Source organism: Phoxinus phoxinus, assembly GCF_949152265.1.
Source record: "Phoxinus phoxinus genome assembly, chromosome: 25".
Taxonomy (NCBI): Eukaryota; Metazoa; Chordata; class Actinopteri; order Cypriniformes; family Leuciscidae; genus Phoxinus; species Phoxinus phoxinus.
In genome coordinates, this window is record NC_136900.1 from 41,990 (window position 1) to 65,511 (window position 23,522).

At 46.3% G+C, this 23,522-nt stretch overlaps 1 protein-coding gene across 8 annotated transcripts in view; it reads right to left on the bottom strand.

Moving 5' to 3' along the window:
- Positions 1-23,522, bottom strand: part of insc (INSC spindle orientation adaptor protein) — a 321,619-nt gene that overhangs the window by 19,455 nt on the left and 278,642 nt on the right. For 4 of the 8 annotated variants that reach the window (XR_013796581.1, XR_013796582.1, XR_013796583.1 and 1 more), the window contains exon 1: positions 16,886-16,965. The exons of the other annotated variants lie outside the window; for them this stretch is intronic. The gene's annotated coding sequence lies outside the window, so the exon portion shown is untranslated. Of the gene's footprint in view, positions 1-16,885; positions 16,966-23,522 lie in introns of those variants that run through there. 8 annotated transcript variants of the gene reach the window in all.

Consider the following 23,522-nt stretch of genomic DNA (forward strand, 5'->3'; position numbering starts at 1 on the left):
AGAGTAAGTCAGAGTGAGAGTTAATTACCTGATAAAAATATTAAATAAATACGGTCCCACTTTATATTAAGTGGCTTTAAGTACTATGTACTTACATCGAAAAATAAGTACAATGTACTTATTGTGTTCATGTTTTATTGTAAAACACTTTTGCCTCTATTACGGTGGGATACGGGTAAGGTTAGGGACAGGTGTGGTGGTATGGTTAAGTTTAAGGGTGGGTTAAGGTATAAGGGAAGGGTCAACAGTGTAATTACAAATGTTATTACATGCAGGCATTTTAAAAATATAAGTACAATGTAAAAACATGTATGTACACAATAAGTCCATTGTATCAAATTATTAATTTCAATGTAAGTACATAGTACTTAAAGCCACTTAATATAAAGTGGGACCAAAAATACAAACAATACAGAAAGTTCACATATTTGTGATTTATGTCATATTCAAGTATTGGTACATAATATTTAATAGATAACAATTTCATGAAAACGTTCAGTCAATTTGTGAAAGTTGTCATCACACATTAATGTTTGTTGTTCTCGTTTATTTACACAGTTTGGGCAGCTGGTGACGTCAGCGCGGCGACTCGAACGGGTTTTGGGAGATCGCCGACAAATGCCCGAAATCCCAAGCCGACCGCTGCTCGTTCACGCGAGTGACCATCATCACGCAGTGTTGATTACCAAACACGCGACCTGAGAAAACCGCAGACGCCCGTGAGATATCTGACATGCTAAACATATGGATCTGCCGGCGATTCACAACCCTGCGGTGTGAAAGTGTTCTGACTGAAAACTACATCGGCGATGACCGACAGCCAATGAGAGAGCAGGATACAGGGCAGCGGGAGGAGTTATAGACCACAAAATCAGTTTTTTAATAGATATACAGTATGTCAATTAAATCAAACAGAAACAAAGCACACACATTTGCTTGACCAGCAGCAACAGCAGCACACTGCTAAATTATTTATTTACCCCAACTCTCTCTGCGCAGAACACACACTCCCTGCTCTCGTCTCCCCGACCGCTCCCTCCTGCATAATCGGTTTTCTTGTTCTCCTTGCACAGACTATTTGGATCGCAAATCTTCTTGCAGGCTATCATCAGATATCATCAGGCTTGTTTGAGATGAGCAAAAACTGCCCTGATCAGCGCAAGTTAGATGTGTGTGAATGCGTCCGCCTCTGATGTCATGCTGACGTGTGTGTGTGAAACTCTGGCGAGCGCTAGCCGGCCGTGTCGGACTCTGCAGTTTCTCTCCACCGACTGATGATCAAAAGCATGATGGGAAACGACTCGCTGACGACACAGCTTAATGCTCATTGGTTTAAACAACCCTGATGTATTGTTCTCTTTTAAAACATTTGATTATAAAACTCTGATATCATTTTTTATGCGTATAAATTATGTCTGAGTATTCCCAAACTCTCTGACAGTGTGATCTCTATATGGGTTATGTGATGTCATTTTATTAAAAAAGTATATATAAAAACACGTGTGTATTAAAGAAAAAAATATTGATAAACACGTATTTGAAATGGAATTAGATAAGTACTTTGGGTGTCTTATTAGTTATATTTATTTTCATATAAAAGCAACAGAACTTAAATTACATCCAGTGCATTAGCAGCACCGTGCGCGAGTGTAAGTCCTGCGATACCGCCTGATCTCACAGGAGTGTGTGTGTGTGTGTGTGTGTGTGTGTGACGATACCGCCTGATCTCACAGGAGTGTGTGTGACGATACCGCCTGATCTCACAGGAGTGTGTGTGACGATACCGCCTGATCTCACAGGAGTGTGTGTGACGATACCGCCTGATCTCACAGGAGTGTGTGTGATGATACCGCCTGATCTCACAGGAGTGTGTGTGATGATACCACCTGATCTCACAGGAGTGCGTGTGACGATACCGCCTGATCTCACAGGAGTGTGTGTAATGATACCGCCTGATCTCACAGGAGTGTGTGTGACGATACCCCCTGATCTCACAGGAGTGTGTGTGACGATACCGCCTGATCTCACAGGAGTGTGTGTGACGATACCGCCTGATCTCACAGGAGTGTGTGTGACGATACCGCCTGATCTCACAGAAGTGTGTGTGACGATACCGCCTGATCTCACAGGAGTGTGTGTGACGATACCGTCTGATCTCACAGGAGTGTGTGTGACGATACCGCCTGATCTCACAGGAGTGTGTGTGAGGATACCGCCTGATTTCACAGGAGTGTGTGTGACGATACCGCCTGATCTCACAGGAGTGTGTGTGACGATACCGTCTGATCTCACAGGAGTGTGTGTGACGATACCGTCTGATCTCACAGGAGTGTGTGTGACGATACCGCCTGATCTCACAGGAGTGTGTGTGACGATACCGCCTGATCTCACAGGAGTGTGTGTGACGATACCGCCTGATCTCACAGGGGTGTGTGTGACGATACCGCCTGATCTCACAGGAGTGTGTGTGACGATACCGTCTGATCTCACAGGAGTGCGTGTGATGATACCGTCTGATCTCACAGGAGTGTGTGTGACGATACCGCCTGATCTCACAGGAGTGTGTGTGACGATACCGCCTGATCTCAAAGGGGTGTGTGTGACGATACCGCCTGATCTCACAGGAGTGTGTGTGACGATACCGTCTGATCTCACAGGAGTGTGTGTGACGATACCGCCTGATCTCACAGGGGTGTGTGTGACGATACCGCCTGATCTCACAGGAGTGTGTGTGACGATACCGTCTGATCTCACAGGTGTGCGTGTGATGATACCGCCTGATCTCACAGGAGTGTGTGTGAGGATACCGCCTGATCTCACAGGAGTGTGTGTGATGATACCGCCTGATCTCACAGGAGTGTGTGTGACGATACCGCCTGATCTCACAGGAGTGTGTGTGACGATACCGCCTGATCTCACAGAAGTGTGTGTGACGATACCGCCTGATCTCACAGGAGTGTGTGTGACGATACCGCCTGATCTCACAGGAGTGTGTGTGACGATACCGTCTGATCTCACAGGAGTGTGTGTGACGATACCGCCTGATCTCACAGGAGTGTGTGTGAGGATACCGCCTGATCTCAAAGGGGTGTGTGTGACGATACCGCCTGATCTCACAGGAGTGTGTGTGACGATACCGTCTGATCTCACAGGAGTGTGTGTGACGATACCGCCTGATCTCAAAGGGGTGTGTGTGACGATACCGCCTGATCTCACAGGAGTGTGTGTGACGATACCGCCTGATCTCAAAGGGGTGTGTGTGACGATACCGCCTGATCTCACAGGAGTGTGTGTGACGATACCGTCTGATCTCACAGGAGTGTGTGTGACGATACCGCCTGATCTCAAAGGGGTGTGTGTGACGATACCGCCTGATCTCACAGGAGTGTGTGTGACGATACCGCCTGATCTCAGAGGGGTGTGTGTGACGATACCGCCTGATCTCACAGGAGTGTGTGTGACGATACCGCCTGATCTCACAGGGGTGTGTGTGACGATACCGCCTGATCTCACAGGAGTGTGTGTGACGATACCGTCTGATCTCAGAGGGGTGTGTGTGACGATACCGCCTGATCTCACAGGAGTGTGTGTGACGATACCGCCTGATCTCACAGGGGTGTGTGTGACGATACCGCCTGATTTCACAGGAGTGTGTGTGTGTGCGTGACGATACCGCCTGATCTCACAGGAGTGTGTGTGACGATACCGCCTGATCTCACAGGAGTGTGTGACGATACCGCCTGATCTCACAGGAGTGTGTGTGACGATACCGCCTGATTTCACAGGAGTGTGTGTGTGTGCGTGACGATACCGCCTGATCTCACAGGAGTGTGTGTGACGATACCGCCTGATCTCACAGGAGTGTGTGTGAGGATACCGCCTGATCTCAAAGGGGTGTGTGTGACGATACCGCCTGATCTCACAGGAGTGTGTGTGACGATACCGTCTGATCTCACAGGAGTGTGTGTGACGATACCGCCTGATCTCAAAGGGGTGTGTGTGACGATACCGCCTGATCTCACAGGAGTGTGTGTGACGATACCGCCTGATCTCAAAGGGGTGTGTGTGACGATACCGCCTGATCTCACAGGAGTGTGTGTGACGATACCGTCTGATCTCACAGGAGTGTGTGTGACGATACCGCCTGATCTCAAAGGGGTGTGTGTGACGATACCGCCTGATCTCACAGGAGTGTGTGTGACGATACCGCCTGATCTCAGAGGGGTGTGTGTGACGATACCGCCTGATCTCACAGGAGTGTGTGTGACGATACCGCCTGATCTCACAGGGGTGTGTGTGACGATACCGCCTGATTTCACAGGAGTGTGTGTGTGTGCGTGACGATACCGCCTGATCTCACAGGAGTGTGTGTGACGATACCGCCTGATTTCACAGGAGTGTGTGTGTGTGCGTGACGATACCGCCTGATCTCACAGGAGTGTGTGTGACGATACCGCCTGATCTCACAGGAGTGTGTGACGATACCGCCTGATCTCACAGGAGTGTGTGTGACGATACCGCCTGATTTCACAGGAGTGTGTGTGTGTGCGTGACGATACCGCCTGATCTCACAGGAGTGTGTGTGACGATACCGCCTGATCTCACAGGAGTGTGTGTGACGATACCGTCTGATCTCACAGGAGTGTGTGTGACGATACCGCCTGATCTCACAGGAGTGTGTGTGACGATACCGTCTGATCTCACAGGAGTGTGTGTGACGATACCGCCTAATCTCACAGGAGTGTGTGTGACGATACCGCCTGATCTCACAGGAGTGTGTGAGACGATACCGCCTTATCTCAAAGGAGTGTGTGTGTGTGTGACGATACCGTCCGATCTCACAGGAGTGTGTGTGACGATACCGCCTGATCTCACAGGAGTGTGTGTGACGATACCGCCTGATTTCACAGGAGTGTGTGTGACGATACCGCCTGATCTCACAGGAGTGTGTGTGACGATACCGTCTGATCTCACAGGAGTGTGTGTGACGATACCGCCTTATCTCACAGGAGTGTGTGTGTGCGTGTGAAGATACCGCCTGATCTCACAGGAGTGTGTGAAGATACCGCATGATCTCACAGGAGTGTGTGTGACGATACCGCCTGATCTCACAGGAGTGTGTGTGACGATACCGCCTGATCTCACAGGAGTGTGTGTGACGATACCGCCTGATCTCACAGAAGTGTGTGTGAAGATACCGCCTGATCTCACAGGAGTGTGTGTGACGATACCGCCTGATCTCACAGGAGTGTGTGTGACGATACCGCCTGATCTCACAGGAGTGTGTGTGACGATACCGCCTGATCTCACAGAAGTGTGTGTGAAGATACCGCCTGATCTCACAGGAGTGTGTGTGAAGATACCGCCTGATCTCACAGGAGTGTGTGTGACGATACCGCCTGATCTCACAGGAGTGTGTGTGACGATACCGCCTGATCTCACAGGAGTGTGTGTGACGATACCGCCTGATCTCACAGAAGTGTGTGTGACGATACCGCCTGATCTCACAGGAGTGTGTGTGACGATACCGCCTGATCTCACAGGGGTGTGTGTGACGATACCGCCTGATCTCATAGGAGTGTGTGTGACGATACCGCCTGATCTCACAGGAGTGTGTGTGTGTGTGTGTGTGTGAAGATACCGCCTGATCTCACAGAAGTGTGTGCGTGTGACGATACCGCCTGATCTCACAGGAGTGTGTGTGACGATACCACCTGATCTCACAGGAGTGTGTGTGACGATACCGCCTGATCTCACAGGAGTGTGTGTGACGATACCACCTGATCTCACAGGAGTGTGTGTGACGATACCGCCTGATCTCACAGAAGTGTGTGTGACGATACCACCTGATCTCACAGGAGTGTGTGTGACGATACCGCCTGATCTCACAGGAGTGTGTGTGACGATACCACCTGATCTCACAGGAGTGTGTGTGACGATACCACCTGATCTCACAGGAGTGTGTGTGAGGATACCGCCTGATCTCACAGGAGTGTGTGAGACGATACCGCCTTATCTCACAGGAGTGTGTGTGTGTGTGACGATATCGCCTGATCTCACAGGAGTGTGTGTGAGGATACCGCCTGATCTCACAGAAGTGTGTGAGACGATACCGCCTTATCTCACAGGAGTGTGTGTGTGTGTGACGATACCGCCTGATCTCACAGGAGTGTGTGTGTGCGTGTGAAGATACCGCCTGATCTCACAGGAGTGTGTGAAGATACCGCCTGATCTCACAGGAGTGTGTGTGACGATACCGCCTGATCTCACAGGAGTGTGTGTGACGATACTGCCTGATCTCACAGAAGTGTGTGTGACGATACTGCCTGATCTCACAGGAGTGTGTGTGACGATACCGCCTGATCTCACAGGAGTGTGTGTGACGATACCGCCTGATCTCACAGGAGTGCGTGTGAAGATACCGTCTGATCTCACAGGAGTGTGTGAGACGTTACCGCCTGATCTCACAGGAGTGTGTGTGACGATACCGCCTGATCTCACAGAAGTGTGTGTGACGATACCGCCTTATCTCACAGGAGTGTGTTTGACGATACCGCCTGATCTCACAGGAGTGTGTGTGACTATACCGCCTGATCTCACAGGAGTGTGTGAAGATACCGCCTGATCTCACAGGAGTGCGTGTGACGATACCGCCTGATCTCACAGGAGTGTGTGAAGATCAGCCTGATTTCACAGGGGTGTGTGTGACGATACCGCCTGATCTCACAGGAGTGCGTGTGACGATACCGCCTGATCTCACAGGAGTGTGTGTGACGATACCGCCTGATCTCACAGGAGTGTGTGTGACGATACCGCCTGATCTCACAGGAGTGTGTGTGACGATACCACCTGATCTCACAGAAGTGTGTGTGACGATACTGCCTGATCTCACAGGAGTGTGTGTGAGGATACCGCCTGATCTCACAGAAGTGTGTGAGACGATACCGCCTTATCTCACAGGAGTGTGTGTGTGTGTGACGATACCGCCTGATCTCACAGGAGTGTGTGTGACGATACCGCCTGATCTCACAGGAGTGTGTGTGTGCGTGTGAAGATACCGCCTGATCTCACAGGAGTGTGTGTGACGATACCGCCTGATCTCACAGGAGTGTGTGTGACGATACCGCCTGATCTCACAGGAGTGTGTGTGACGATACCGCCTGATCTCACAGGAGTGTGTGTGACGATACCGCCTGATCTCACAGAAGTGTGTGTGACGATACTGCCTGATCTCACAGGAGTGTGTGTGACGATACCGCCTGATCTCACAGGAGTGTGTGTGACGATACCGCCTGATCTCACAGGAGTGTGTGTGAAGATACCGCCTGATCTCACAGGAGTGTGTGACGATACCGCCTGATCTCACAGGAGTGTGTGTGACGATACCGCCTGATCTCACAGAAGTGTGTTTGACGATACCGCCTGATCTCACAGGAGTGTGTGTGACGATACCGCCTGATCTCACAGGAGTGCGCGTGACGATACCGCCTGATCTCACAGAAGTGTGTGTGACGATACCGCCTTATCTCACAGGAGTGTGTGTGACGATACCGCCTGATCTCAAAGGAGTGCGTGTGACGATACCGCCTGATCTCACAGGAGTGTGTGTGACGATACCGCCTGATCTCACAGGAGTGTGTGTGACGATACCGCCTGATCTCACAGAAGTGTGTGTGACGATACTGCCTGATCTCACAGGAGTGTGTGTGACGATACCGCCTGATCTCACAGGAGTGTGTGTGACGATACCGCCTGATCTCAAAGGAGTGCGTGTGACGATACCGCCTGATCTCACAGGAGTGTGTGTGACGATACCGCCTGATCTCACAGGAGTGTGTGTGATGATACCGCCTGATCTCACAGGAGTGTGTGTGACGATACCGCCTGATCTCACAGGAGTGTGTGTGACGATACCGCCTGATCTCACAGGAGTGTGTGTGACGATACCGTCTGATCTCACAGGAGTGTGTGTGACTATACCGCCTGATCTCACAGGAGTGTGTGTGACGATACCGCCTGATCTCACAGGAGTGTGTGTGACGATACCGCCTGATCTCACAGGAGTGTGTGTGACTATACCGCCTGATCTCACAGGGGTGTGTGTGACGATACCGCCTGATCTCACAGGAGTGTGTGTGACGATACCGCCTGATTTCACAGGAGTGTGTGTGTGTGCGTGACGATACCGCCTGATCTCACATGAGTGTGTGTGACGATACCGCCTGATCTCACAGGAGTGTGTGTGACGATACCGCCTGATCTCACAGGAGTGTGTGTGACGATACCGCCTGATCTCACAGGAGTGCGTGTGACGATACCGCCTGATCTCACAGAAGTGTGTGAGACGATACCGCCTTCTCACAGGAGTGTGTGTGACGATACCGCCTGATCTCACAGGAGTGTGTGTGACGATACCCCCTGATCTCACAGGAGTGTGTGTGTGATAACCCTAACTCGACAGTATAGAGCATTATAGAGAGAGTGAAATGAGAACTCGACAGTATAGAGCATTATAGAGAGAGAGAAATGAGAACTCGACAGTATAGAGCATTATAGAGAGAGAGAAATGAGAACTCGACAGTATAGAGCATTATAGAGAGAGTGAAATGAGAACTCGATACCGCCTGATCTCACAGGAGTGTGTGTGACGATACCGCCTGATCTCACAGGAGTGCGTGTGACGATACCGCCTGATCTCACAGAAGTGTGTGAGACGATACCGCCTTCTCACAGGAGTGTGTGTGACGATACCGCCTGATCTCACAGGAGTGTGTGTGACGATACCGCCTGATCTCACAGGAGTGTGTGTGTGATAACCCTAACTCGACAGTATAGAGCATTATAGAGCATTATAGAGAGAGTGAAATGAGAACTCGACAGTATAGAGCATTATAGAGAGAGAGAAATGAGAACTCGACAGTATAGAGCATTATAGAGAGAGAGAAATGAGAACTCGACAGTATAGAGCATTATAGAGAGAGTGAAATGAGAACTCGACAGTATAGAGCATTAAAGAGAGAGTGAAATGAGAACTCGACAGTATAGAGCATTATAGAGAGAGAGAAATGAGAACTCGACATTATAGAGCATTATAGAGAGAGAGAAATGAGAACTCGACAGTATAAAGCATTATAGAGAGAGAGAAATGAGAACTCGACAGTATAGAGCATTAAAGAGAGAGTGAAGTGAGAACTCGACAGTATAGAGCATTATAGAGAGAGAGAAATGAGAACTCGACAGTATAGAGCATTATAGAGAGAGTGAAATGAGAACTCGACAGTATAGAGCATTATAGAGCATTATAGAGAGAGTGAAATGAGAACTCGACAGTATAGAGCATTATAGAGAGAGAGAAATGAGAACTCGACAGTATAGAGCATTATAGAGAGAGTGAAATGAGAACTCGACAGTATAGAGCATTATAGAGAGAGTGAAATGAGAACTCGACAGTATAGAGCATTATAGAGAGAGAGAAATGAGAACTCGACAGTATAGAGCATTATAGAGAGAGTGAAATGAGAACTCGACAGTATAGAGCATTATAGAGAGAGTGAAGTGAGAACTCGACAGTATAGAGCATTATAGAGAGAGTGAAGTGAGAACTCGACAGTATAGAGCATTATAGAGAGAGTGAAGTGAGAACTCTACAGTATAGAGCATTATAGAGAGAGTGAAGTGAGAACTCTACAGTATAGAGCATTATAGAGAGAGTGAAGTGAGAACTCGACAGTATAGAGCATTATAGAGAGAGTGAAGTGAGAACTCGACAGTATAGAGCATTATAGAGAGAGAGAAATGAGAACTCGACAGTATAGAGCATTATAGAGAGAGTGAAATGAGAACTCGACAGTATAGAGCATTATAGAGAGAGAGAAATGAGAACTCGACAGTATAGAGCATTATAGAGAGAGAGAAATGAGAACTCGACAGTATAGAGCATTATAGAGAGAGTGAAATGAGAACTCGACAGTATAGAGCATTATAGAGCATTATAGAGAGAGTGAAATGAGAACTCGACAGTATAGAGCATTATAGAGCATTATAGAGAGAGTGAAATGAGAACTCGACAGTATAGAGCATTATAGAGAGAGAGAAATGAGAACTCGACAGTATAGAGCATTATAGAGAGAGTGAAATGAGAACTCGACAGTATAGAGCATTATAGAGAGAGTGAAGTGAGAACTCGACAGTATAGAGCATTATAGAGAGAGAGAAATGAGAACTCGACAGTATAGAGCATTATAGAGAGAGTGAAATGAGAACTCGACAGTATAGAGCATTATAGAGAGAGAGAAATGAGAACTCGACAGTATAGAGCATTATAGAGAGAGAGAAATGAGAACTCGACAGTATAGAGCATTATAGAGAGAGTGAAATGAGAACTCGACAGTATAGAGCATTATAGAGAGAGAGAAATGAGAACTCGACAGTATAGAGCATTATAGAGAGAGAGAAATGAGAACTCGACAGTATAGAGCATTATAGAGAGAGTGAAATGAGAACTCGACAGTATAGAGCATTATAGAGAGAGAGAAATGAGAACTCGACAGTATAGAGCATTATAGAGAGAGTGAAATGAGAACTCGACAGTATAGAGCATTATAGAGAGAGAGAAATGAGAACTCGACATTATAGAGCATTATAGAGCATTATAGAGAGAGTGAAATGAGAACTCGACAGTATAGAGCATTATAGAGAGAGAGAAATGAGAACTCGACAGTATAGAGCATTATAGAGAGAGTGAAGTGAGAACTCGACAGTATAGAGCATTATAGAGAGAGTGAAATGAGAACTCGACAGTATAGAGCATTATAGAGAGAGTGAAGTGAGAACTCGACATTATAGAGCATTATAGAGCATTATAGAGAGAGTGAAATGAGAACTCGACAGTATAGAGCATTATAGAGCATTATAGAGCATTATAGAGAGAGTGAAATGAGAACTCGACAGTATAAAGCATTATAGAGAGAGAGAAATGAGAACTCGACAGTATAGAGCATTATAGAGCATTATAGAGAGAGAGAAATGAGAACTCGACAGTATAGAGCATTATAGAGAGAGTGAAGTGAGAACTCGACAGTATAGAGCATTATAGAGAGAGTGAAGTGAGAACTCGACAGTATAGAGCATTATAGAGAGAGAGAAATGAGAACTCGACAGTATAGAGCATTATAGAGCATTATAGAGAGAGTGAAATGAGAACTCGACAGTATAGAGCATTATAGAGAGAGTGAAGTGAGAACTCGACAGTATAGAGCATTATAGAGAGAGAGAAATGAGAACTCGACAGTATAGAGCATTATAGAGCATTATAGAGAGAGTGAAATGAGAACTCGACAGTATAGAGCATTATAGAGAGAGTGAAGTGAGAACTCGACAGTATAGAGCATTATAGAGAGAGAGAAATGAGAACTCGACAGTATAGAGCATTATAGAGCATTATAGAGAGAGAGAAATGAGAACTCGACAGTATAGAGCATTATAGAGCATTATAGAGAGACTGAAATGAGAACTCGACAGTATAGAGCATTATAGAGAGAGAGAAATGAGAACTCGACAGTATAGAGCATTATAGAGAGAGAGAAATGAGAACTCGACAGTATAGAGCATTATAGAGAGAGAGAAGTGAGAACTCGACAGTATAGAGCATTATAGAGAGAGAGAAATGAGAACTCGACAGTATAGAGCATTATAGAGAGAGAGAAATGAGAACTCGACAGTATAGAACATTATAGAGAGAGAGAAATGAGAACTCGACAGTATAGAGCATTATAGAGAGAGAGAAATGAGAACTCGACAGTATAGAGCATTATAGAGAGAGAGAAATGAGAACTCGACAGTATAGAGCATTATAGAGAGAGAGAAATGAGAACTCGACAGTATAGAGCATTATAGAGAGAGAGAAATGAGAACTCGACAGTATAGAGCATTATAGAGAGAGAGAAGTGAGAACTCGACAGTATAGAGCATTATAGAGAGAGAGAAGTGAGAACTCGACAGTATAGAGCATTATAGAGAGAGAGAAATGAGAACTCGACAGTATAGAGCATTATAGAGCATTATAGAGAGAGAGAAATGAGAACTCGACAGTATAGAGCATTATAGAGCATTATAGAGAGAGAGAAATGAGAACTCGACAGTATAGAGCATTATAGAGAGAGTGAAATGAGAACTCGACAGTATAGAGCATTATAGAGAGAGTGAAGTGAGAACTCGACAGTATAGAGCATTATAGAGAGAGAGAAGTGAGAACTCGACAGTATAGAACATTATAGAGAGAGAGAAATGAGAACTCGACAGTATAGAGCATTATAGAGAGAGAGAAATGAGAACTCGACAGTATAGAACATTATAGAGAGAGAGAAATGAGAACTCGACAGTATAGAGCATTATAGAGAGAGAGAAGTGAGAACTCGACAGTATAGAACATTATAGAGAGAGTGAAGTGAGAACTCGACAGTATAGAGCATTATAGAGAGAGTGAAATGAGAACTCGACAGTATAGAGCATTATAGAGAGAGAGAAATGAGAACTCGACAGTATAGAGCATTATAGAGAGAGAGAAGTGAGAACTCGACAGTATAGAACATTATAGAGAGAGTGAAGTGAGAACTCGACAGTATAGAGCATTATAGAGAGAGTGAAATGAGAACTCGACAGTATAGAGCATTATAGAGAGAGAGAAGTGAGAACTCGACAGTATAGAGCATTATAGAGAGAGAGAAATGAGAACTCGACAGTATAGAGCATTATAGAGAGAGAGAAATGAGAACTCGACAGTATAGAGCATTATAGAGAGAGAGAAGTGAGAACTCGACAGTATAGAGCATTATAGAGAGAGAGAAATGAGAACTCGACAGTATAGAGCATTATAGAGCATTATAGAGAGAGAGAAATGAGAACTCGACAGTATAGAGCATTATAGAGCATTATAGAGAGAGAGAAATGAGAACTCGACAGTATAGAGTATTATAGAGAGAGTGAAGTGAGAACTCGACAGTATAGAGCATTATAGAGAGAGAGAAGTGAGAACTCGACAGTATAGAGCATTATAGAGAGAGTGAAATGAGAACTCGACAGTATAGAGCATTATAGAGAGAGAGAAGTGAGAACTCGACAGTATAGAGCATTATAGAGAGAGAGAAATGAGAACTCGACAGTATAGAGCATTATAGAGAGAGTGAAATGAGAACTCGACAGTATAGAGCATTATAGAGAGAGAGAAGTGAGAACTCGACATTATAGAGCATTACAGAGAGAGTGAAGTGAGAACTCGACAGTATAGAGCATTATAGAGAGAGAGAAGTGAGAACTCGACAGTATAGAGCATTATAGAGAGAGAGAAATGAGAACTCGACAGTATAGAGCATTATAGAGAGAGTGAAGTGAGAACTCGACAGTATAGAGCATTATAGAGAGAGAGAAATGAGAACTCGACAGTATAGAACATTATAGAGAGAGAGAAATGAGAACTCGACAGTATAGAACATTATAGAGAGAGAGAAATGAGAACTCGACAGTATAGAACATTATAGAGAGAGAGAAGTGAGAACTCGACAGTATAGAACATTATAGAGAGAGAGAAATGAGAACTCGACAGTATAGAACATTATAGAGAGAGAGAAATGAGAACTCGACAGTATAGAACATTATAGAGAGAGAGAAGTGAGAACTCGACAGTATAGAACATTATAGAGAGAGAGAAATGAGAACTCGACAGTATAGAACATTATAGAGAGAGAGAAGTGAGAACTCGACAGTATAGAGCATTATAGAGAGAGTGAAATGAGAACTCGACAGTATAGAGCATTATAGAGAGAGTGAAATGAGAACTCGACAGTATAGAGCATTATAGAGAGAGAGAAGTGAGAACTCGACAGTATAGAACATTATAGAGAGAGAGAAATGAGAACTCGACAGTATAGAACATTATAGAGAGAGAGAAGTGAGAACTCGACAGTATAGAGCATTATAGAGAGAGAGAAATGAGAACTCGACAGTATAGAACATTATAGAGAGAGTGAAATGAGAACTCGACAGTATAGAACATTATAGAGAGAGAGAAGTGAGAACTCGACAGTATAGAGCATTATAGAGAGAGAGAAATGAGAACTCGACAGTATAGAACATTATAGAGAGAGAGAAATGAGAACTCGACAGTATAGAACATTATAGAGAGAGAGAAGTGAGAACTCGACAGTATAGAGCATTATAGAGAGAGAGAAATGAGAACTCGACAGTATAGAGCATTATAGAGAGAGAGAAATGAGAACTCGACAGTATAGAACATTATAGAGAGAGAGAAATGAGAACTCGACAGTATAGAACATTATAGAGAGAGAGAAATGAGAACTCGACAGTATAGAACATTATAGAGAGAGTGAAGTGAGAACTCGACAGTATAGAGCATTATAGAGAGAGAGAAATGAGAACTCGACAGTATAGAACATTATAGAGAGAGAGAAGTGAGAACTCGACAGTATAGAGCATTATAGAGAGAGTGAAATGAGAACTCGACAGTATAGAGCATTATAGAGAGAGAGAAGTGAGAACTCGACAGTATAGAGCATTATAGAGAGAGAGAAATGAGAACTCGACAGTATAGAACATTATAGAGAGAGAGAAATGAGAACTCGACAGTATAGAACATTATAGAGAGAGAGAAATGAGAACTCGACAGTATAGAACATTATAGAGAGAGTGAAGTGAGAACTCGACAGTATAGAGCATTATAGAGAGAGAGAAATGAGAACTCGACAGTATAGAACATTATAGAGAGAGTGAAATGAGAACTCGACAGTATAGAGCATTATAGAGAGAGTGAAGTGAGAACTCGACAGTATAGAGCATTATAGAGAGAGAGAAATGAGAACTCGACAGTATAGAACATTATAGAGAGAGTGAAATGAGAACTCGACAGTATAGAGCATTATAGAGAGAGTGAAATGAGAACTCGACAGTATAGAGCATTATAGAGAGAGAGAAGTGAGAACTCGACAGTATAGAACATTATAGAGAGAGAGAAATGAGAACTCGACAGTATAGAACATTATAGAGAGAGTGAAGTGAGAACTCGACAGTATAGAGCATTATAGAGAGAGAGAAATGAGAACTCGACAGTATAGAACATTATAGAGAGAGTGAAATGAGAACTCGACAGTATAGAGCATTATAGAGAGAGTGAAATGAGAACTCGACAGTATAGAGCATTATAGAGAGAGAGAAGTGAGAACTCGACAGTATAGAGCATTATAGAGAGAGAGAAGTGAGAACTCGACAGTATAGAACATTATAGAGAGAGTGAAATGAGAACTCGACAGTATAGAGCATTATAGAGAGAGAGAAATGAGAACTCGACAGTATAGAGCATTATAGAGAGAGTGAAATGAGAACTCGACAGTATAGAACATTATAGAGAGAGAGAAATGAGAACTCGACAGTATAGAACATTATAGAGAGAGAGAAGTGAGAACTCGACAGTATAGAGCATTATAGAGAGAGTGAAATGAGAACTCGACAGTATAGAGCATTATAGAGAGAGTGAAATGAGAACTCGACAGTATAGAGCATTATAGAGAGAGAGAAATGAGAACTCGACAGTATAGAGCATTATAGAGCATTATAGAGAGAGAGAAATGAGAACTCGACAGTATAGAGCATTATAGAGAGAGAGAAATGAGAACTCGACAGTATAGAGCATTATAGAGAGAGAGAAATGAGAACTCGACAGTATAGAGCATTATAGAGAGAGTGAAATGAGAACTCGACAGTATAGAACATTATAGAGAGAGAGAAATGAGAACTCGACAGTATAGAGCATTATAGAGAGAGTGAAATGAGAACTCGACAGTATAGAGCATTATAGAGAGAGTGAAATGAGAACTCGACAGTATGGAGCATTATAGAGAGAGTAAAATGAGAACTCGACAGTATAGAGCATTATAGAGAGAGAGAAATGAGAACTCGACAGTATAGAGCATTATAGAGCATTATAGAGAGAGTGAAATGAGAACTCTACAGTATAGAGCATTATAGAGAGAGAGAAATGAGAACTCGACAGTATAGAGCATTATAGAGCATTATAGAGAGAGTGAAATGAGAACTCGACAGTATAGAGCATTATAGAGCATTATAGAGAGAGTGAAATGAGAACTCGACAGTATAGAGCATTATAGAGAGAGTGAAGTGAGAACTCGACAGTATAGAGCATTATAGAGCATTATAGAGAGAGTGAAATGAGAACTCGACAGTATAGAGCATTATAGAGCATTATAGAGAGAGTGAAATGAGAACTCGACAGTATAGAGCATTATAGAGAGAGAGAAATGAGAACTCGACAGTATAGAGCATTATAGAGCATTATAGAGAGAGTGAAATGAGAACTCGACAGTATGCATTATAGAGCATTATAGAGAGAGTGAAATGAGAACTCGACAGTATAGAGCATTATAGAGCATTATAGAGAGAGTGAAATGAGAACTCGACAGTATAGAGCATTATAGAGAGAGAGAAATGAGAACTCGACAGTATAGAGCATTATAGAGAGAGAGAAATGAGAACTCGACAGTATAGAGCATTATAGAGAGAGTGAAATGAGAACTCGACAGTATAGAGCATTATAGAGCATTATAGAGAGAGTGAAATGAGAACTCGACAGTATAGAGCATTATAGAGAGAGTGAAATGAGACGCTCCTTTTCTGTTACTCGTGAGTGGATGCGATTCACTCCCAAAAAATAACGTTCGTTCATAATGTTAAATAAAGCATTGCACCGTTACTTTCAAGAATGGTTAATTTATTATACACCGTTTTTAAGTTAAAAAACGATTGCATTGACTGAACATTTTGCATTGATTGAGACACTTTAAATACTTAAAACACAAACCTTTCTTCAGCAGAATCACAACAGACGCAGGAGCGGCGCATCCTTATGACGTCACAGCACCATACCAAAATAAAAGTCCCGTTCACCAACTGCTGTATTGTATAATACATACTGTATATTTGATGCAAATGTTGTATACAAGTCACCAGTACATTGTAAAAAAAAGTATATGACTTAAAGCAGAGTTCATAGGTTGTTTGCACATGACGTCACTGCTGTGGCGCGAAATGCAGATGGAGGAATCTCTATCACAAACTCAAAATGCCTGTTTAGCATCGTTTAAAAGTTGTCTCCTTTAATGGCGTTTTGAATCTGCTTACTGAACTTACAGATACCTGCTTACCTTTTGTTTTGTGTTTGACTTGGTTAAATATTCACATTCTTCTTGGTATCGTTTGCAGGGAAGAGAAGATAATTTGTCGCATTGGAAGTGTCATAATAAAGATATGTTCAAGCCGACAGAAGTCAATCTATTTATTTGTTGGAAAGGTGCAATGTGTCTGAAGATTATTGTTGTCATTGTAAATATTCACTTTCCCATATGGAGGAGAATCGGAGAAGGTCTGACACACTGCATTTCTTTATTTTTATTTTAACAAATGAAATAACCAAAATCAAATCCATTGAAGCTTTGTGAAAACACGTAGAGAAGGCGGAGAAGTGTATTATTGTCCAGTTTTCTCCCTATACGATAATGTGCGTTCCTGTGACAAGTCCTACAATGACCTATAATGGAGATATTTATTACAATCATGACAGAAAATCAAAATACTGCCTTAACTCACTAGCAGAAAGGCAGACTGGTATAAACAAACCAGACCCAGCTTCACAGTCTCTATATCTATATAGTCTTTCTAAACCAGCACAGAACGGGCTTTCATCACGTCACCAGATTCACTGGACTGCACACTAGCTGTTATGGGTCATTTTGGAGTGGGCGATTTGACCAAATTCATATTTCAAGATATAAGACATTTTAATTCATATAACGATATATCACTATATTATATATATTGATCATTTAATTTTTGTTATTAAAAATAAGAACAAATACAACAGATCAAAGAAAGTATTTCAGGTACAGTAGGTTTCCTTAACATGTAGAAATACTGACAGAGGTCAGAATCGAGTGTGATTGGCTCATCTTTCAGGAAGGTCAAAGGTCATCGTATAGATCAATGTTTCCCAACCGGGGTAGCGGGCAAAAATCCTTCAAACATTTCTAAAATGTGTATAAAACATTTCATATGATAAATATCTGATCTCTGAAATAATAAATAGGACACACACATGCATAGTAAAAAAAGTTCAGTACGCGTAACGGACATATGTGTTTTATCATTAATCAGATGGAGGACCTGCGCCTAGACACGACCACAACACATGATGAAGTCAGCCGGATCCGGGCCGTATCCAGATCAGATGAAGGACCATCGCCTAGACACGACCACAACTCATGATGTAGTCAGCCGGATCCGGGCCGTATCCAGATCAGATGGAGGACCTGCGTCTAGACACGACCACAACACATGATGTAGTCAGCCCGATCCGGGCCGTATCCAGATCAGATGGAGGACCTGCGTCTAGACACGACCACAACACATGATGAAGTCAGCCGGATCCGGGCCGTATCCAGATCAGATGGAGGACCATCGCCTAGACACGACCACAACTCATGATGTAGTCAGCCGGATCCGGGCCGTATCCAGATCAGATGGAGGACCTGCGTCTAGACACGACCACAACACATGATGTAGTCAGCCCGATCCGGGCCGTATCCAGATCAGATGGAGGACCTGCGTCTAGACACGACCACAACACATGATGAAGTCAGCCGGATCCGGGCCGTATCCAGATCAGATGGAGGACCTGCGCCTAGACACGACCACAACACATGATGAAGTCAGCCGGATCCGGGCCGTATCCAGATCAAATGGAGGACCATCGCCTAGACACGACCACAACTCATGATGTAGTCAGCCGGATCCGGGCCGTATCCAGATCAGATGGAGGACCTGCGTCTAGACACGACCACAACACATGATGTAGTCAGCCCGATCCGGGCGTATCCAGATCAGATGGAGGACCATCGCCTAGACACGACCACAACACATGATGTAGTCAGCCGGATCCGGGCCGTATCCAGATCAGATGGAGGACCTGCGTCTAGACACGACCACAACACATGATGTAGTCAGCCGGATCCGGGCCGTATCCAGATCAGATGGAGGACCTGCGCCTAGACACGACCACAACACATGATGTAGTCAGCCGGATCCGGGCCGTATCCTGATCAGATGGAGGACCTGCGCCTAGACACGACCACAACACATGATGTAGTCAGCCGGATCCGGGCCGTATCCTGATCAGATGGAGGACCTGCGCCTAGACACGACCACAACACATGATGTAGTCAGCCGGATCCGGGCCGTATCCTGATCAGATGGAGGACCTGCGCCTAGACACGACCACAACACATGATGTAGTCAGCCGGATCCGGGCCGTATCCAGATCAGATGGAGGACCTGCGCCTAGACACGACCACAACACATGATGTAGTCAGCCGGATCCGGGCCGTATCCTGATCAGATGGAGGACCTGCGCCTAGACACGACCACAACACATGATGTAGTCAGCCGGATCCGGGCCGTATCCAGATCAGATGGAGGACCTGCGCCTAGACACGACCACAACACATGATGTAGTCAGCCCGATCCGGGCCGTATCCAGATCAGATGGAGGACCTGCGTCTAGACACGAACACAACACATGATGTAGTCAGCCGGATCTGGGCCGTATCCAGATCAGATGGAGGACCTGCGCCTAGACACGACCACAACACATGATGTAGTCAGCCGGATCCGGGCCGTATCCTGATCAGATGGAGGACCTGCGCCTAGACACGACCACAACACATGATGTAGTCAGCCGGATCCGGGCCGTATCCAGATCAGATGGAGGACCTGCGCCTAGACACGACCACAACACATGATGTAGTCAGCCGGATCTGGGCCGTATCCAGATCAGATGGAGGACCTGCGCCTAGACACGACCACAACACATGATGTAGTCAGCCGGATCTGGGCCGTATCCAGATCAGATGGAGGACCTGCGCCTAGACACGACCACAACACATGATGTAGTCAGCCGGATCCGGGCCGTATCCAGATCAGATGGTGGACCTGCGCCTAGACACGACCACAACACATGATGTAGTCAGCAAGATCCAGATCAGATGGAGGACCAGCACCTAGACACGACCACAACACATGATGTAGTCAGCCGGATCCGGGCCGTATCCAGATCAGATGGAGTACCTGCGCCTAGACACGACCACAACACATGATGTAGTCAGCCGGATCCGGGCCGTATCCAGATCAGATGGTGGACCTGCGCCTAGACACGACCACAACACATGATGTAGTCAGCAAGATCCAGATCAGATGGAGGACCAGCACCTAGACACGACCACAACACATGATGTAGTCAGCCGGATCCGGGCTGTATCCAGATCAGATGGTGGACCTGCGCCTAGACACGACCACAACACATGATGTAGTCAGCCCGATCCGGGCCGTATCCAGATCAGATGGAGGACCTGCGCCTAGACACGGCCACAACACATGATGTAGTCAGCCGGATCCGGGCCATATCCAGATCAGATGGAGGACCTGCGCCTAGACACAACCACAACACATGATGTAGTCAGCCGGATCCGGCCCGTATCCAGATCAGATGGAGGACCTGCGCCTAGACACGACCACAACACATGATAAAGTCAGCCGGATCCGGGCCGTATCCAGATCAGATGGAGGACCTGCGCCTAGACACGGCCACAACACATGATGTAGTCAGCCGGATCTGGGCCGTATCCAGATCAGATGGAGGACCTGCGCCTAGACACAACCACAACACATGTTGTATTCAGCCGGATCCGGCCCGTATCCAGATCTGATGGTGGACCTGCGCCTAGATACGACCACAACACATGATAAAGTCAGCCGGATGTGGGCAGTATCCAGATCAGATGGTGGACCTGCGCCTAGACAAGGCCACAACACATGATGTAGTCAGCCGGATCCGGGCCGTATCCAGATCAGATGGAGGACCTGCGCCTAGACACAACCACAACACATGATGTAGTCAGCCGGATCCGGCCCGTATCCAGATCAGATGGAGGACCTGCGCCTAGACACGACCACAACACATGATAAAGTCAGCCGGATGCGGGCAATATCCAGATCAGATGGGGGACCTGCGCCTAGACACGACCAGAACACATGATGAAGTCAGCCGGATGCGGGCAGTATCCAGATCAGATGGAGGACCTGCGCCTAGACACGACCAGAACACATGATGTAGTCAGCCGGATCCGGGCCGTATCCAGATCAGATGGAGGACCTGCGCCCAGACACGACCACAACACATGATGTAGTCAGCCGGATCCTGGCCGTATCCAGATCAGATGGAGGACCTGTGCCTAGACACGACCACAACACATGATGAAGTCAGCCGGATGCGGGCAGTATCCAGATCAGATGGTGGACCTGCGCCTAGACATAACCACAACACATGATGTAGTCAGCCGGATCCGGCCCGTATCCAGATCAGATGGAGGACCTGCGCCTAGACATGACCACAAAACATGATGTAGTTAGCCGGATCCGGGCCGTATCCAGATCAGATGGAGGACCTGCGCCTAGACACGACCACAACACATGATAAAGTCAGCCGGATGTGGGCAGTATCCAGATCAGATGGTGGACCTGCGCCTAGACACGGCCACAACACATGATGTAGTCAGCCGGATCCGGGCCGTATCCAGATCAGATGGAGGACCTGCGCTTAGACACAACCACAACACATGATGTAGTCAGCCGGATCCGGCCCGTATCCAGATCAGATGGAGGACCTGCGCCTAGACACGACCACAACACATGATAAAGTCAGCCGGATGCGGGCAGTATCCAGATCAGATGGGGGACCTGCGCCTACACACGACCACAACACATGATAAAGTCAGCCGGATCCGGCCGTATCCAGATCAGATGGAGGACCTGCGCCTAGACACGACCACAACACATGATGTAGTCAGCCGGATCCGGGCCGTATCCAGATCAGATGGAGGACCTGCGCCTAGACACGACCACAACACATGATAAAGTCAGCCGGATCCGGGCCGTATCCAGATCAGATGGAGGACCTGCGCCTAGACACGGCCACAACACATGATGTAGTCAGCCGGATCTGGGCCGTATCCAGATCAGATGGAGGACCTGCGCCTAGACACAACCACAACACATGTTGTATTCAGCCGGATCCGGCCCGTATCCAGATCAGATGGTGGACCTGCGCCTAGACACGACCACAACACATGATAAAGTCAGCCGGATGTGGGCAGTATCCAGATCAGATGGTGGACCTGCGCCTAGACACGGCCACAACACATGATGTAGTCAGCCGGATCCGGGCCATATCCAGATCAGATGGAGGACCTGCGCCTAGACACAACCACAACACATGATGTAGTCAGCCGGATCCGGCCCGTATCCAGATCAGATGGAGGACCTGCGCCTAGACACGACCACAACACATGATAAAGTCAGCCGGATCCGGGCCGTATCCAGATCAGATGGAGGACCTGCGCCTAGACACGGCCACAACACATGATGTAGTCAGCCGGATCTGGGCCGTATCCAGATCAGATGGAGGACCTGCGCCTAGACACAACCACAACACATGTTGTATTCAGCCGGATCCGGCCCGTATCCAGATCAGATGGTGGACCTGCGCCTAGATACGACCACAACACATGATAAAGTCAGCCGGATGTGGGCAGTATCCAGATCAGATGGTGGACCTGCGCCTAGACAAGGCCACAACACATGATGTAGTCAGCCGGATCCGGGCCGTATCCAGATCAGATGGAGGACCTGCGCCTAGACACAACCACAACACATGATGTAGTCAGCCGGATCCGGCCCGTATCCAGATCAGATGAAGGACCTGCGCCTAGACACGACCACAACACATGATAAAGTCAGCCGGATGCGGGCAGTATCCAGATCAGATGGGGGACCTGCGCCTAGACACGACCAGAACACATGATGAAGTCAGCCGGATGCGGGCAGTATCCAGATCAGATGGAGGACCTGCGCCTAGACACGACCAGAACACATGATGTAGTCAGCCGGATCCGGGCCGTATCCAGATCAGATGGAGGACCTGCGCCCAGACACGACCACAACACATGATGTAGTCAGCCGGATCCTGGCCGTATCCAGATCAGATGGAGGACCTGTGCCTAGACACGACCACAACACATGATGAAGTCAGCCGGATGCGGGCAGTATCCAGATCAGATGGTGGACCTGCGCCTAGACATAACCACAACACATGATGTAGTCAGCCGGATCCGGCCCGTATCCAGATCAGATGGAGGACCTGCGCCTAGACATGACCACAAAACATGATGTAGTTAGCCGGATCCGGGCCGTATCCAGATCAGATGGAGGACCTGCGCCTAGACACGACCACAACAAATGATGTAGTCAGTCGGATCCGGGCCGTATCCAGATCAGATGGAGGACCTGCGCCTAGACACGACCACAACACATGATGTAGTCAGCCGGATCCG